A 16,641-nucleotide genomic window follows, 5' to 3' on the forward strand; every position below is an offset into this window, starting at 1 on the left:
TCAGATTGTGAAGGAAGAAATAAAATTGTCTTTGTTCTGAGATGGCATCACTGTCTATGTAGAAAATCCCAAAGCATTGACAAAAAAATTTTTAAACCTCCTAAAACTAATTATTACAGCCAGTTACAGGATTAAAAGTATATATATATATATATATATATATATATATATGTATATGTATATATAAAAGCATATATATATAATTTTAATCCTGTAACTATATATATAGTTTTATATAACATATATATATAGTTTTATATAACTTATATATATAGTTTTAAAACTATATATATATATCTATATATATATAGTTTTCCTGTATACTACCAACTAATAATTGCAATTTGAATTTAAAACACAATGCCATTTATAATAACACAACTTAAATACATAGGTATTCATCTATCAAATTATGTAAAATACCTCTACTTAAAAGACTATGAAACTCTGATTAAATAAATCAAAGAAATCTAAATTAATGGAATATACTCCATCTTCATGAATAGGAAGACTCAGTGTCGCGGGATGTCACTTCTTCACAACTTGATGTATAGATTCAGTGCAATCTCAATCAAAATCACAGCAAATTAGTTTGATGAGATTAACAAATTGTTCTAAAGTTTATATAGAGCAGCAAAGGACCCAGAACAGCCAGAATAATATTGACTAATATTGACTTTTTCAAGACTCACTACAAATCTATAGTAATCAAGATAGAGTTGTATTGGCAGCAGAGTAGACAAATAGATCAATGGAAGAGAAAGGAGAGCCCGGAATCAGACTCATACAAATGTGGCCGGCTGACCTTTAACAAATAGCAAAGGCAATTCAACAGAGAATGGATAGTCTTCTCAATAGACGGTGATAGAACAACTGAACATTCATGTAGACAAGTGAAAGAAAAGAGAAAAAAAGAATGCAAACATGGAACTTACACATTTCAACAATGACAAAATTCAAAATGTAATGTAGGTCTAAGTGCAAAACACAAAATAATGAAACATTGAGAAGAAAGCATAAAAGAATAGCCACATGACCTCAGAATGAGATCTAGATACTACACAGAAAACATGATCCGTGAAAGAAAAAATTGACAAGTTGGGCTTCATTAAAATTAAAAACCTCTGCTTTGTGAAAGACACCATCAAGACAATGAAATGACAAGTCACTGACTGGAAAAAAAATGTTTATAGAACACACATCTTATAAAAGATTAGTATCCAAATGGCATAAAGAACTCTTCAAACCTAACAATATGAAGACAAACAATAAAATTGAAAATGTGCAAAAAATCTGAACACTTCACCAAGGATGATGAACAGACGGCAAATAAGCACATAGAAATATGCTGAAAACCATTTGCTATCATGTAATTGTAAGCTAAAACAAAAATGAATTACCACTAGATAACTACTATGGACTAAATCCAAAGAAGCGTCAATCCTGAATGGTATGTGGGGCCGTGATTGTATAGTGGTTAATACTCTGTGTTGTGAATGGTAGGTGGTGCTGGTAGGATCGCAACACAGTACAGTCACTTTGGGAGACAGTTTCTCAGCATCTGACAAAGCTAACAATTACATTCTTAGGATTTACCCACCTGATTTGAAAACTTCAGGTCACACAAAAACCTGGATGTGAAAGTGTATTGCCACTTTATCTGTAAACACCTAAAACTGGGAATAACCAAGATGTCCATCAGTTAAACAGAGACACAAATGATCAATCTGTACAATTGAATATCATTCAGCAATAAGAGGATTCAAAAAGTCAGAAAAAAAGCATTGATGCCTCTTAAAATACATATTGATAAGTGAAAGGAACCATTGAAAAGGCTACATACTGCATGATCCCAATTACATGACATTTTTGGAAAAGACAAATATATAGAAACAGTACAAAGATCAGTGGTTGTCAGGCATTGGGGAGAGGAGAGGGATGAAGTAGTGGAGTACAAAGGATTCTAGGGCAGTGAAAATACTCTGTGTGGTAGGACACCTGTTATACATTTGCATAACCCGTAGAATGCACAACACCAAGAGTGACCCCTGATGTAAGATAAAGGCACAGTGATGATGACATGTCAATGTAAGTGCATTAATTGTATCAAATGTACCATCTGTGGGGGGATGTTGATGTGGGGAAGGTTGGGGGGGTCGGGGGGACAAATAGGAATCTCTGTGCCTTCTCTTCAATTTTGTGTGAACCTAGAACTCCTTTAAAAAAAATAGTCTATTGGGATCTCTTGGTGGCTCAGCAGTTGGGTGTCTGCCTTTGGCTCAGGGCATGATCCCAGGATTGTGGGATCGTGTCCCACATCAGGCTTCCTGCATCAGCCTGCTTCTCCCTCTCCGTGTCTCTGCCTCTCTGTGTGTGTGTCCCTCATGAATAAATAAATAAATCTTTAAAAAAAATAAAAATAAAGTCTATTAAAAATACTTTATAAGGTAGTATTTATTTATTTATTTTTTTTATTTTTTATTTTTTTTTATAAGGTAGTATTTAAAGGTAAAACTAGGTATTCCATGTGTGATTCTTAACACAAAGCTAGCACATACTGAGCACTCAACTGATGCAATTATCAATCAGCAAACAACCAACTGTTGAGTTTCAATTTTTTTTTTTTTTTTTTTGGAGGGGGCACATTTTAGGATCATTGTTTCTTTTATAAAGAAAGCATATGTAAGATTTAAAACAAAAACATAAAGACTGGATGGACATACCCTAGCTAAGAAATTCTAGCCAAGGGGATGGCCCAGAGCAAAAAAAACTCAGAATAATGAGATAAACACTAACTTGAGCACACACAAGCCACAGCAGATGCATTCTTCCTCCCTGTGTTATTTACGTTTTACAGATTTAACAATTCCTTCCTTTCGTCCACTCTGTCCCCATTCTGTGTTAGATAAAGGTCACTGGCAGCCATTATGGCTGTGATTTAATTACCCCTAAATCTACGGATGGGATTATAACAGACCTACAACAGTAATGAACACTATCCAGAGTTGGACAGGGCTGTGGGCAGATATTTGTGTCTTTATCAGGGAGACAGTAAGATCTTTGCTTTATCCAAGACATACTTGCATTCTATAAGGCAACAGTGAGATTTTCCATTATGTTACAGACATTAAATATGGAGAAATAGATATTGAGTAAACAAGGGTGTGAAACATGCTTATTTGCCTATTGATCCTCAACCCAGTCCTTCCCGGCATGGCTCTCCTCTATAGGTGTTTGAAGAAGGGAGTTGGAGCCTGCACAATGCCCTCCCACACCCCCCCCCCCCAACAATGGCTTCTCTTTAGGCTCTGCCAGCAGGAGCCATTAGTACAGACCCAATTGCAGTAAGGAGGGAAAAAAGTTTTCTTTACTTATGACTGCCAGTAGAATGCCAGGTCCTGATGTCTTTCCAGGAAATGCAGGCCCAGCAGCACACTGGGTTCTTGGACTCTGGTCTGGCAGTAGCAGCAACATTATAAGGGACTGCGATCCCCTCGGTTCTTGCAGTGCTGGGATGATTGCTCCTTGACTCCTGCACAGAAGTGGCCCATCAGATCCCCACCAGCCTCAGCAGCTCCTGGGTCTGGGAATTACGGGCTCTGAGAAATGCTATTTCTATCTCCACTTCCCTGGCCATAGGGACGGTGGCATCATCTGATAGTTTACAGACCTCTGAGTGACACATCATTCTCTGCATTGCATTTCCTCAATCATCAAGTGGCAGTTTCTCTTTCAATGAATAATCAGTGACTGATGCTATGTGGATAGTACAAATTTGAGCTTCTGACCCAACCCAGAGATGGCCCACAGCTATGAAATTTTGCAACAGACATAACTAGTAGAATGTCTTCCTGGCAAATGTTATTTCAGTAGAATGCCTTTATGTTAGTTTTGAAACTTTATAAAATATTTTTCCTCTTGGTATCATTTTTATAGGAAAAATATCTGCTATCTCAAACTCAAAACTTTATCAACATGCTGAAATATGAGAAATGTTCTGAGTTACATCAAAAATAAAATTGAACATCTCAATCATGTGTAGACATTTTGAGAAAGTATCAAGTGTCCACACAGGAATACGCCTCTTGGATTTTTCTGAAGCTGAGCAAGACCATGTTCCTGCCCAAGAAAGAATTGTTTGCTAACAAAATATTTTTAATTGATTGGGGAAAGTGTTCAGCATTTTACCTCCTATTGTGATTTCTGTTTATGTAGAGATGACTTCGTGAATTTTAGTGATATTTTAGGACAATGAAGAGTGGTTTGATTCATGCCGATTGTCTGGATTTCAGAAATAAACGTAGACTCTCTCATAATGGAAAAGAGATTGTGAAGACAACACAACTTTAATATTATTAACGCTGACCCAGATTCCTAGGTGACAACGCATTTCCTCGCTTGTGCCCTTTGTTGGCAGTGTGACTGTTCCCACCTCATTCTCTCACTGAGGACATGAATTATTTTGAATATCTCAGCTTAGAGTAAAGGTCTCAGATTCCCCATGTCCTTCTCCAAGTCAAAGTTGAGAACAAGCCTTGAATTCGATTATCATTCATATCAGATGTCTTCCAATATCTGTGTGGAGGTTCCTCAAGGAGTTAAAAATAGATCTGCCCTATGACCCAGCAATTGCACTGCTGGGGATTTACCCTAAAGATACAGATGCAGTGAAACACCAGGACACCTGCACCCCGATGTTTCTAGCAGCAATGTCCACAACAGCCAAACTGTGGAAGGAGCCTCGTTGTCCATTGAAAGATGATGGATAAAGAAGATGTGGTCCATGTATACAATGGACTATTCCTCAGCCATTAGAAACGACAAATACCCACCATTTGCTTCGATGTGGAGGGACCTGGAGGGTATTATGCTGAGTGACATAAGTCAGTTGGAAAAGGACAAACATTATATGGTCTCATTCATTTGGGGAATATTAAAATTAGTGAAAGGGAATAAAGGGAAAGGAGAGAAAATGAGTGAAAATATCAGTGAGGGTGACAAAACATGAGAGACCCCTAACTCTGGGAAACGAACAAAGGGTGGTGGAAAGGGAGGTAGGCAGGGGGTGGGGGTGACTGGGTGATGGGCACTGAGGGGGCACTTGGCAGGATGAGCACTGGGTGTTATGCTAAATGTTGGCAAGTTGAACTCCAATAAAAAATTAAAAAAAAAAAATATCTGTGTGTTGTGAACGCTAACCCTAAAGGCGGTGCCAGCTTCTGACTTCACTTACTCCTCGGATGTTGGCTGACATTCATTTTGTTGTGATACACATGGAAGTGAGTGATTGCAGCGGGTCTCCTTTAGGGTACGGACCCTGCTGCCAGAAGCGGAAATTTCTCCTCATTAAGTTTTAAAACCGATATAGTCATGTTTTGACCTTCATTCTCATTTTCCCCTCTGTCATCCTCTCCCTTCAACCCTGTGCCAAACTGCACGTGTTCTTCAGTTACTCCAAAATTCAAAGCCATGGGTTAGCATTCCTAACACCCTTGACCACCACTCGGATTCAAAAGTCCGTCATCTTCATCAACACGGTGCCAAGTGCAGGCCTTGCTCTGTCCCCCTCACGTCCACGGTGCTCCAACGCCTCCAGCCAGATCCCTTCTTTGGTTGCTGCACTATTCCCTTCAGCGGCTCCCACATTCCAGCAGCTCGGCTGCCCCCCTGCCCCGGTTCTCATCACTGCTGGTCTAAAATTTATGTCTAGTAACTCACCCGAGGACAAAGTTCATTGGCCAAAATTGGTATCATCAAGTGATGCTTCTTTCAAGAGAATAAGTGATAAAATCAATAAATATACATTAAAGTTTCGATGGATATCTAACGCTCTGTTAATTGCCTTGAACGCTAGAAAATAATTTCAGGTCAAGCTTTGCCCTTGAACAGCTAACATATTCTTTAAACAACGTTTTAGTGCATCATTTAGATTCCGTCCTTCATAGAACACGCACACACACACACAAAAAAAAGCATTTGAAATCTGTAATTTTCAAAGATGGCCAGCCGGATGATTGAGATAATGCATGAGTACAAGTCTTGTTTTTAAAATAAAATTCCTTTCTATCAGAAATCTTTATGGAATTTTACTTGAATGTGTTCTCTATTTTTTTTTTCTTTTTGTTCTTTGTGTCCTACTGCTCAAGAAATACGCGATTCGAGGCCACTTTGTAGAATTCTGTAAATAGCATTCTGTGTTAAATAACACCAGGGCTACGGATGCCGGTGCCAAATTAGCAGTGAATACATAATGCGGATTCAACTTTGTAATGTTCCTCAGTCTCTGCCAGGAAGCACAGAGACGGAACCGTGATACAGCTACCAACTACCAGCACGAGTGGCAGCAAGCGACAGCCTGAGTCGCTGGGTTCGCAGAGCAGGAGCAACCGGGCCTCGCCACCAGGCCACCTCTCCCGGTGAAGCTGCAAGCCCTGACCAGGCCTCGGGGGGCCCGGGGAGCCCTCTAGGGAACGATTCCTTCAGAGGCGCGAAGGTCACCTTCATGGGACCCTCTAGTTCTCTTAGTAACTGTGAAAATCCTGCTCCTCGCGGGACCCTTCTCTTGGGCCTCTGCTGAGGACACGTGTGCAGGGGCGCACCTGCCTGAGCTATGGGGCAGCCTGTGGTGGTGTGTGGGCATGTTTAGGGTAACGAACTGGCAAAGCAGGAGGGTGATGCTGAGAATGAAACCATCCCAAATTCTGCGCAAGTGCAGCCTCCTAAACCCGGAGGCCTGCCCTCCGCAGTGCTCGCTGTCCCTGCTCTCACTTGGCTGGCCTGGGAGTGGCGGGGGACGGATCCCGGGTTTCAGGGGCACCCCACACCCGCCCTGCCCGGGGGCCCCATACGCCCTCCTCTACCCACCACCTGGGGCACCCGACCTTTGCACCTGGAACCCGCCCCCTTCTCATGCTCGGGTGGGAGGCCAGCTGCAGTGCCCCACTTGCTCCACATGGTCCTCCTCCCTTCCTAGGGTCAGGGAAGCCTTTGTCCACTGGCTGGATGGGGTGGACAAGGCTCAGAGCAGAGAAGACTGGCCTCACCCCCCACCCGGACCCCCCCCCCCCAGCAGGGCTCTGGAGGAGGGTCCACATCTCAGCGCAGAAGGAGCAACCGGCCTGGAAGCCCAGGGAGGGAGAAGGAACGTCCAGGGCCCCGGGGGGCGTCGGGAGGTGTCCTCAGGTCTCCCTTCCTCCCCAGCCCCGCTGAGGAGTCCTCAGGACAGGGGACCGGGCTGGGGCCATCCCCACCCCCCGTGGCGCAATGCTCCGCATGAGCATCCGGCCCAACACGCAGCGTCCCTGCACCCTGGCAGCCGGTGCTCAGGCCTGGGAGACCGCGCGGGGCAGGAGCCCCACTCCTGGTTCCAGGGAGGGGGCCAGATGCGCACCCTGGGAGTAAAACCTCTGCTCGGGACCCCGAGGGACCCCACCCCGATGGGACTGAGCCCGTGAACAGGAAAGTCAAAACCCACAGGGGCTACACCGCCCTCCCCGACCCCGACCCCGACCCCAGGCCCTGTCCTGCTGCCACCGCCGGCCTGCTGTCGCACTCTCCACCACCCTCCACCCCCCCACCTGCCCCCCATCCCCCCAGCCAACTGCCATCCCCGCTCCCCCAGCCACCTGCCAACCCCAACCCCCCAGCCACCTGCTGTCTCCGCCCCCCCCACCTGCCGCCCCCCACCACCTGCTATCCCCACCCCCCTAGCCACCTGTTGTCCCCGTCCCCCCACCACCTGCTATCCCCGCCCCCCTAGCCACCTGCCATCCCGTCCCCCCAGCCACCTGCTGTCTCCGCCTCCCCGCCACCTGCCGCCCCCCACCACCTGCCATTCCCGCCCCCCAGCCCCCTGCTGTCTCTGACCTCCTCGCCACCTGCCGCCCCCCACCACCTGCCATCCCCGCCCCCCAGCCACCTGCTGTCCCCGTCCCCCCAGCCACCTGCCGTCCCCAAACCCCCAGCAACCTGACGCCCCCATCCCTCCAGCCATCTGCTGTCCCCATCCCCCCAGCCACCTGCCATCCCTGCCCCCCAGCCTCCTGCCGTCCTGTCCCCCCAGCCACCTGCTGTCTCTGCCCCCCTGCCACCTGCCGCCCCCCACCACCTGCCGTCCCGTCCCCCCAGCCACCTGCTGTCCCCACCCTCCCACCACCTGCCACCTTCCCACCACCTGCCACCCCCCACCACCTGCCATCCCCACCCCCCAGCCATCTGCCGTCCCCGTCTCCCCAGCCACCTGCTGTCCCCAACCCCCCAGCCACCTGACGCCCCCATTCCCCCCACCACCTGCCATCCCCGCCCCCCCCACCTGCCATCCCCACCCCCCAGCCACCTGCCTCCCCCCTACCCCCCCGACCTGCCGACCCCCCTCCCCTCGCCACCTGCTGCCCCCAGGGGCAGTCCGGCCGCCTGACCCTCTCTCCAGTCTCCCCTCGGGAACTGCTTCCTCGTGTGACCCGAGTGTCGGTCGCAATGAGAACCACCAGCCATTGCCTGAGCCCCATAAAATCATAATGAAAACTGCCAAATCACATTTTCTAAAAAGATGGAACACGATGTCAAAGGAGACGCTTCACACAGCCGTAATAACAAAAACATCATGTGAAAATTCCTCATCAAGAATCTAATAAATGAATATGTTCAGAGGTCCCTGGCTGGCACGGGGCAGCTCCCGAGCCTCGGACTCATTTGATTTCTCCTGCATCTGCCTTCTGAAGCGTCACCTCGTCCCGCGGATCCTGCAGCTGTGCTGTGTCTGGGGGCCGCTCACACCCACCACAGTAGGATTTTTTTCCCCTTCCCTTGAATAGCTCGCTGAGGTGGCTAACCGCCTCATCAAGGTTAACCATTCTTCTTGCCACCTTTAAAAATTACATTCTCGGAGGAATTGCACGACCAAGTCAGATAGTGTGGACACATTTAATTAACTAAATGTCAGAGACCATAGTTGTTACAAACGACATAAGGGGGAAAACAGGGGAGGGCATAACCTTGAGACACCTGTTGCTGAGTGTGTTCAACGGGCTGCTCATTTGAGCATCAGCCTTGTGGAGCCCAACGCAGTGAAGAAATTCATGAATATTTCCGTAAATAAGTCACCACAATTCTCCCGTGATGTCATGTTGAGACAACATGAAAGGTAGAGAATAAATGGAGATGGAGACTTTTATTCTTTTTCTGTCTCTGTCTTTCACTCAAACATAAGGGGATATTTAGCTGACCCTACCTTCAGGAAAATTGCTGGATCAATCAGCTGCTCGCTGATCAATAGTCATATATCAAGACCCTACAAACAGGATGGGCTGCTTTTGAATACATACACCCCCCTTCACGCCATGTGGCCCCGCAGAGCTGGGTGCATGTGAGCGAGGCGGACGCATCTCCATCATCTTCCTCGTTGGCCAAGCCCGCCTCGACCTAAGTATCTCCCTTCGTTCCTACCCTGCTCATTTCTTCTCTTGGCTGCTCCTCTGACTTCTGAACAACCAACTCGTTGGAGGAAACAGGGTTCATTTGAGAAAGCACGTGCCTCAGCTTCACCCGTCTGCCCAGGCGCTGACTGAGAATGTTTACTGGTGGGTAGAGCGATTCCGTTCCTGACTTCAACACTAACAGAGGGAATTACACCTGCCACACCCGCCTTCATTGCGGCCTTCCAAAATCCTGACCTCTTCCTGCCGTCTGGACTCCTCTGCAGCCTCCGACCTTCGAGAGAATGCATCCATAGCCCAAGTCAGAGCTTATGGCATAAATAATTTCACATGATGCCACCCGATGCCACCTGATGAGTACAAGTGACATAAATTCTGCTCTAACCACATCACTTGTTACTTTATTGGTTCAAATCTATTCCTGCTAGAGTAATATCTCAGAAACTTCCCCAAATGCAAAGTCGGGTCCCCTTGTCAGCACCTTCTCCCGATATGTGCCCATGGGACGCTCTGTAACAACGCAGCAAGCTTGAGTGCTCTTAATTAAAAAGAGTTGAGATGATACAGCCTCAAAGGAGTTGGAAACTTCTGGCTTTATACTCCACAACCTGAGCATCGTATGTGAAGAGGGACTGCCCTCATGTCTGTCATCTCCGACGGGCTTCGTGAAGGAGCACTGATTGCTGAGACACCCAGAGAACCCAAACTACCATCTTCTACGCTCGCAAAATAGCCGCTACCGAGTAAGGCGTTCACGGGCCATGAAGTGTGTAGATAATGTCTGAAATCCCTTCTGTTCAGAGTCACGTGTGAGTCCCGCATCCTCGGAGGCCATAGCAATGTGGGTAGGCAGGCTGCCGCCACCTGCCACGCTCCTCCATGACCCAGGGATAACAGACAATACCACCCAGCAACCTTTCAATAGGGTTTTAGGTGATATGTGTGCACCCTCACTGGAGTCTCTCAGAAAACTCACCAAGGCATGTATTTGCAGCCTCGTTTCCAGACGAAAAGAGCGATACAAGGAGGTTGAGGACCCTCCTGAGGCCCAGAGTGCTGTACCCAGTAAGTTGGCAAAGCCCACATGGTGGCCGAGAGCCCGCTGGGTGCCCAGGCAGGCTGCGCTGCACACCACGCCAACCTGGTGTGCCGAACCCGAAGGCGGTCCCGGAGCTCAGTATCCATGCATGGACCAGGGGCCCACACAGCACCCCATGTCCCTATCGCCTGCCCATGTGCAGCCGCCAGCCACGGATCGTGTCACCCACAAGCACCAGGGGACAGACCTGACCATCTGCCTGAGCAACATGCTCATTTCTGCAGCATCCTAAGATGACGGGAATGGCTCAGCTCAATCATGTGGGGGATCCGGACAGGTGCTTAAGGACCAGCATTTGTATAAGAACTCAATTACAAGAAAAGCAAAAATAATACATTGTTTGGATTTCTCAACGTTGGAAGACAAGTCTCTCTAATTGTAAAGGTATTTATTTTTTGAATATTAGATGACAAATTCGAATTAAGACCACTGAGCTAAATAGTTGCCAAGGGGCTGTTTAAAGAGCTTTCAATTTAAAAAAATAAAATTTCATATTTTTTCTTAAAATATGACATAAAGAAAATTACAAACACCATGTAGGTTCTCTCTGCGTGTGACCATGTAGCACCAGAGTTTAGTGAAAACTTTTTTTTTCAGTTTGTCCCAGGAGGAATTTATTTGTACAGATTTCAAAACCTGTGAGCTTTTATTCCACCTCCTTAAATTTGTCCTAGAAAATAAAAGAACTTTCTATTCCCTAATGTGGAACTATTCTACTATAAGACTTCCAAGCCATTACATAAGAAATGCAAATAATAAATAAATAATATATTAATATTGTAATATTGATACCATTATATATAATTATATAATAATTAATATTATATTAAATATTTAATAATATTTAAATAAAATAACTGGTATAACAATATCTTCAGTGAACAGGACCCTGTGTCAGAAAAAAGAAAGAGAGGAAGACAAATATTAAGTAATTACAATCATTTTTCAACTTGACTTTGAAGAAAAGACAATTTGAGAAAAAGCTACCTGATAGTCCAAAACCAAACAACATTGCATATGGGTAATTTAAATTACCTAATATTGTAAATTATTTTATAAAGTATATCTATCTACTAGTGCATAATTTTATATTAAAATAATGCTTTTCAGAGGCACCTGGGTGGGCTCAGCTGGTTAAGCATCCGACTCTTGGTTTCAGCTCAGGTCATGACCTCAGGGATCGTGGGATCAAGCCCCACGTCGGGCTCTGTGCTGGGTGTGGAGCCTGCTTAATAGTCTCTCCCCCTCTGCCCTCCCCTACCCCCGAAAAAGAAATGCTTTTCAAAATTTGAAATATAGTCCCATTTAAATATAACTCTTAAGATACACATTGTACAGAATGTGAATGGAGACATAACTTTTTGAATTGTCAAAACACTGGATGAAAAAAAACAGTTTTAATAATCCATAATAAGGAAACATTTGTCAAAATATACTTTCCACCTAGTAATCCTGTTAGGAGAGCTTTTCTTGAAAACGAACTGTTTTTTCACTTCAGTTTTATTGAGACTGAATGGACATACAGCACTCTCGTACGGAGCACGGCCTGGTGGCTGGACTTGCACAGGGTGTGAACTGATGGCCCGAGCTTGTTCAATGAATTAACATGGTCACCTCACATAGTTACTTGAGAAGGAGAAGAGGAGAAGGAAGAAAAGAAGGTCAGAAACAAGGAAAAGAAAAAAAAAAAGTGTTTTTCCTCGTGGTGAGAACTTGAGGACCTCCTGTCTCAGCAACATTCCCACCCCACAGAGCAGTGTCAACCACAGTCCTCATGGTGTACGTGGTATCCCCAGTAGTTCCTTATCATCTAAGTCAAAGTTTGTGACTTTTCTACGTCTTCTATTTTATCACGTGCCATGGGTTGGATTGTGTCCCTCCAAGAACCACATGTAGACATCCTAGCTCCAGCCCCTCACAATGTAATGTTGTTCTAAACAAGGTCGGAGCAGATACAATCAGTCAAGGTGTGGTCCTGCTGGTGGAGGACGGGTCCCCATCCAGCTCGGCTGGCTTCCTCATGAGAAGATGAGGGCACCTGAGAACAAGGGCCGCAGGCTGCAGCCAAGGCCCCTCAAAGACCCTTGGGACATAGGAGTGCGGCTCCTACCCGGCCGGTGAGGTGTGTGCCGCCAGGAGTCTGTCCAGGAAAGATGGGACGATAATGAAGGGCATATGGAGAGCGCAGTGCACATGATTAAGGTTCCTGTGGTGCTGGTTTATGGGAGATCTGTCTTCTGAGGCTCATCTGCCACAAGGAAATAGGAGGCCTTTATGACGGTAGCGTGAAGGCTCTGTTAGGCCCCAGACGGGGGCCCGCAGCAAAGACTTGAGGTGGGAGGCAGCCCGGCGAGTAGGAGCCCAAGCTGGAGACCCCACGGCGGGAGCAGAGGCAGCCAGTATTGGGGACCTTCCCAACCAGCCAGTGCTGGGGTAAGTGGAACTCTGTCCAGCGGGGGCCACGGAAGGCCGTCCGCGAAGGGAAGGGCGCGTGGGCCTTCGACAACCCTGCACTAACCACCACGCTCACGGGCTGCTAAATGGCCAGCATGTCCACTGCATCCCCAGCGGGGATAATCATGCCAGGGCACTCAGGGGTCAGTCACCACACACTCTAAGCACCAGTCCGAGGCCTAGGCGCACAACTGGATGGCTCCAGGGCCTTCTCCCACAGCATTCATTCTTAAGCCCTCTGTTGACCGGCATTCTTATGTGAAGTTTAATTGTCAGAGCCATAGTTTGAAATCAAGCCGCTGTGGGTTCAAGTCTTTAACGGCCCCTTCCCTGGAGAAGACGTGTAGTTGGCAAGCAAGCATATAAAATATCCCACATCATGCGTCCTGGGGGAAATGGCGAATTCAGCCAACACACACCTCGTAGGATGGCCCAGGCCCAAAGTGCGGACAGCACCGCGTGCTGATGAGGTGGCCATTGTGGAGGACGGCTTGACAGATCCTTGCAAAACTAAACTTGCTCTCAACATACAACCCAGGAGTCCCGAGGAGGGTGGTAGGTCCACACAGAAACTCACACACGGATGTTTATAGCAGCTTCACGCATAATTGGCAAAACTGGTCAGCAACCGAGATGCCCTTCAGCAGGTGACAGATAAGCTGACAGTGGCCCATCCAGACAACGGAACATTGTTCGGTGCTGGGCCGAACAAATGGGCCATCAAGCCATGAAAAGACACGGAGGGAGCTTGAATGCATATTACTAAGGGGAACGGGCCAATCTGGAAAGGATGCACCTGCATGCCTCCAACTACACGGCATTCCAGGAAAGCCAACACCAAAGCAAGATCGGTGGTCGCCAAGGGTTGGTGGCAGGGATGGAGGCAAACAGGTGGATCCCAGAGGATGTAAAGGGTGGTGCAGCTACGTCTGCGTGATAGCATCACGTCGGATACATGACAAATGCATCTGGAAAAATCCGTAGAATGTGCAGGACAAAGAGGGAGCCCTGATGTGCACTGTGGACTTGTGTCAGTACCAACCTGAGACATCCATTCACTCATTGAACAGGTGTGCCCCGCCGATGTGAGGTGTTCACGGCTGGGGAGACTGCAGAACCCTCTCTGCCTTTTATTCCCTTGGAGCACCTGTGTCTTGCTCTGCAGGGACCCGCAGTCAGGGTTTGCTCTGAGCCAAACCCATACAGGAGCCAAACCAAACCCGACATGTCCAGCTTCCCAATGTAGCTTAGTGCTTAGAGCGGAGTGGGGTCTCTGCTCCTTCGGGACTAAGCAACACCTGCCCCACCCAGGGCTCTGCTTTCTCTCCATCAACCAAAAATAAACATGTGCCCTGTGAAGTTATGTCCAAAGCTTAGAACCAATAAGTCAAAAAGGACCATATCTCACTGGAAAATCCCCGCACACATAGATGTGAAAACAAATGACAGTAGGAGACCCACGTGCAGGAAACAAATCACGGCCTGTTGCCGGTTCATGCCCGCCCCCCATTACAGGCACGGATGCCGGGCTCCTGCCCACTTGGCACAGAAAGGGCCACCGGCAGGTGAAGTACTGACTGATGAATAAATGAACGAGTAAGGGAAGGAATGAATTCCCCAACCAGTTAGCAGGAAGCTTTAAGAAAGCAGGCAAGATGTGGCTGGCTTCACCCAGTGGTGCTACTCTGAAAAGTGGTAAACGTGTGGCCGGTGTGCTGATGGTCCATGGGAGGGGGATAAGGGAACGTGCGTCACAGGAAGGACGCGTGCTGTGTTCTGTATTTGATGAGAGGGGCGCAAGGAAAGAGGCTCCGGGTGGGTGAGGCCCCGAGTGTGGGTGACACTGATAAAGAGATGATGCCCCCGGGGCGCCGGAATCAAGAGAGAGGGGTTTGGGCAGAAGGGCGGGGGCTTCTGTATTGCCTTTAAATAGCATGTTGTACACTCACAATAGCCAGAAAGGAACACCTCCGCACGGTGTGCAATGCACAACTAACACACACTACATGATACCAGAGGGCTCACAGACTCTGCCCCGATGTTGATGCACGACGGTGCAGTTCAGTGTCTTCTGCATCTGACTTGATTGGGGTTTGGATGAGGACCAACACATCACCCAAGCCCCCTCGCTCATGGCTGATTCCATACATCAACCTGAACTGGGTCAGAGTGGGGACCTGGCGGGCACACAGGAACCGGCTGTGGGACTGGCGTGGACCCCGCGTTCAGGGGGACGGGGCTGTCGATCCTTCCAGGGACGCTGCAGACGGTCATGGCCACGGTGGTCGGGTTCTCGGGCAGGTCTATTGACTTGATGGAACTTTCTGCCTCTCCAGGTCCAGACGAACGTTTCACAGGCCCAACCACTGAAGGGGGCACTGTGATCCTCAGCAGGCTGAGTGGGCAAGTGGTACGAGGTTTGCCCAACATAAAATCCTGGAGGGGATCCCCGGGTGGCGCAGCGGTTTAGCGCCTGCCTTTGGCCCAGGGCGCGATCCTGGAGACTCGGGATTGAGTCCCACGTCGGGCTTCCGGTGTGTGGAGCCTGCTTCTCCCTCTGCCTCTCTCTCTCTCTCTCTCTCTCTCTCTGTGTGACTATCATAAATAAATTTTTTTAAAAATCCTGTAGTAGCTAAGGGGAGAACAAAAAACAAAACAAAATAAAACCAAAAAAACACTGCCATTTGGTGAATTTTGAAGAAAGTCTTACACCGGATGGCATAAATGTTTTCCCCCGTAAATCATGGCTATCACCTCCTTATACTCACTTCACACAAATGTGTGAGCATTTTATGGCTGTATTAAAATGCATTTGGATTTCTCGAGGAAAAAGTATGATTTTCTAGTCTAATAATGTCTTAAATTTGTCAGTAGCTTGTAAGAACAGCTTAGAAGAGGCACTTAAGCATGTCAACAAGCAGAGTACATTTATACCCATTTAAAAACGGTTCGAGATATTAGCTAGTAAAACAAAAGCAGCACCGGATTAAAGAATTAATTAAACTTGACAAATAGAGCTACAAGTAGACGTGGAATTGCTGTAAGCATGAGAAGTAGTATCTTCAGGACTCACTTGTTTCTAGCAAAAAAGTGAATTAACTCCTAGATGCAAAGTAGGTGCAATAATCCAGGGGAGGGGGATGGGGGGAGAACTCGTAAAAGCAAGTTACGGGCACTCGGTGACACGTGCTTGTGTGAAGAGACCGCAACAGGGACTACGTGCGGCTGAACACTTAGAACCGTTTGGGGAAATGAAGCCAATTTAGCTGGAAAAATAAATACTTGAAGTTTTAGTAAGAACCGTGCTCGTGGGATCCCTGGATGGCGCAGCGGTTTGGCGCCTGCCTTTGGCCCAGGGCGCGATCCTGGAGACCCGGGATCAAGTCCCACATCGGGCTCCCGGTGCATGGAGCCTGCTTCTTCCTCTGCCTATCTCTCTGCCTCTCTCTCTTTCTGTCTCTGTGACTATCATAAATAAATAAAAATTAAAAAAAAAAAAAAGAACCGTGCTCGTATCATGGAGACACACGTCACCGAGGTCCAGAAGCCCTCAGAAACCACAAAAAAAAAAAAAAAAAAAAAAAAAAAAAAGAAGAAAAAAAAAAAAGAAACCAAGCGAAACAAAACAAGACTAGGAGGGGTTTTCTGCATCGT

This window comes from Canis lupus, chromosome 2 (assembly GCF_003254725.2).
Source record: "Canis lupus dingo isolate Sandy chromosome 2, ASM325472v2, whole genome shotgun sequence".
NCBI classification, from domain to species: domain Eukaryota; kingdom Metazoa; phylum Chordata; class Mammalia; order Carnivora; family Canidae; genus Canis; species Canis lupus.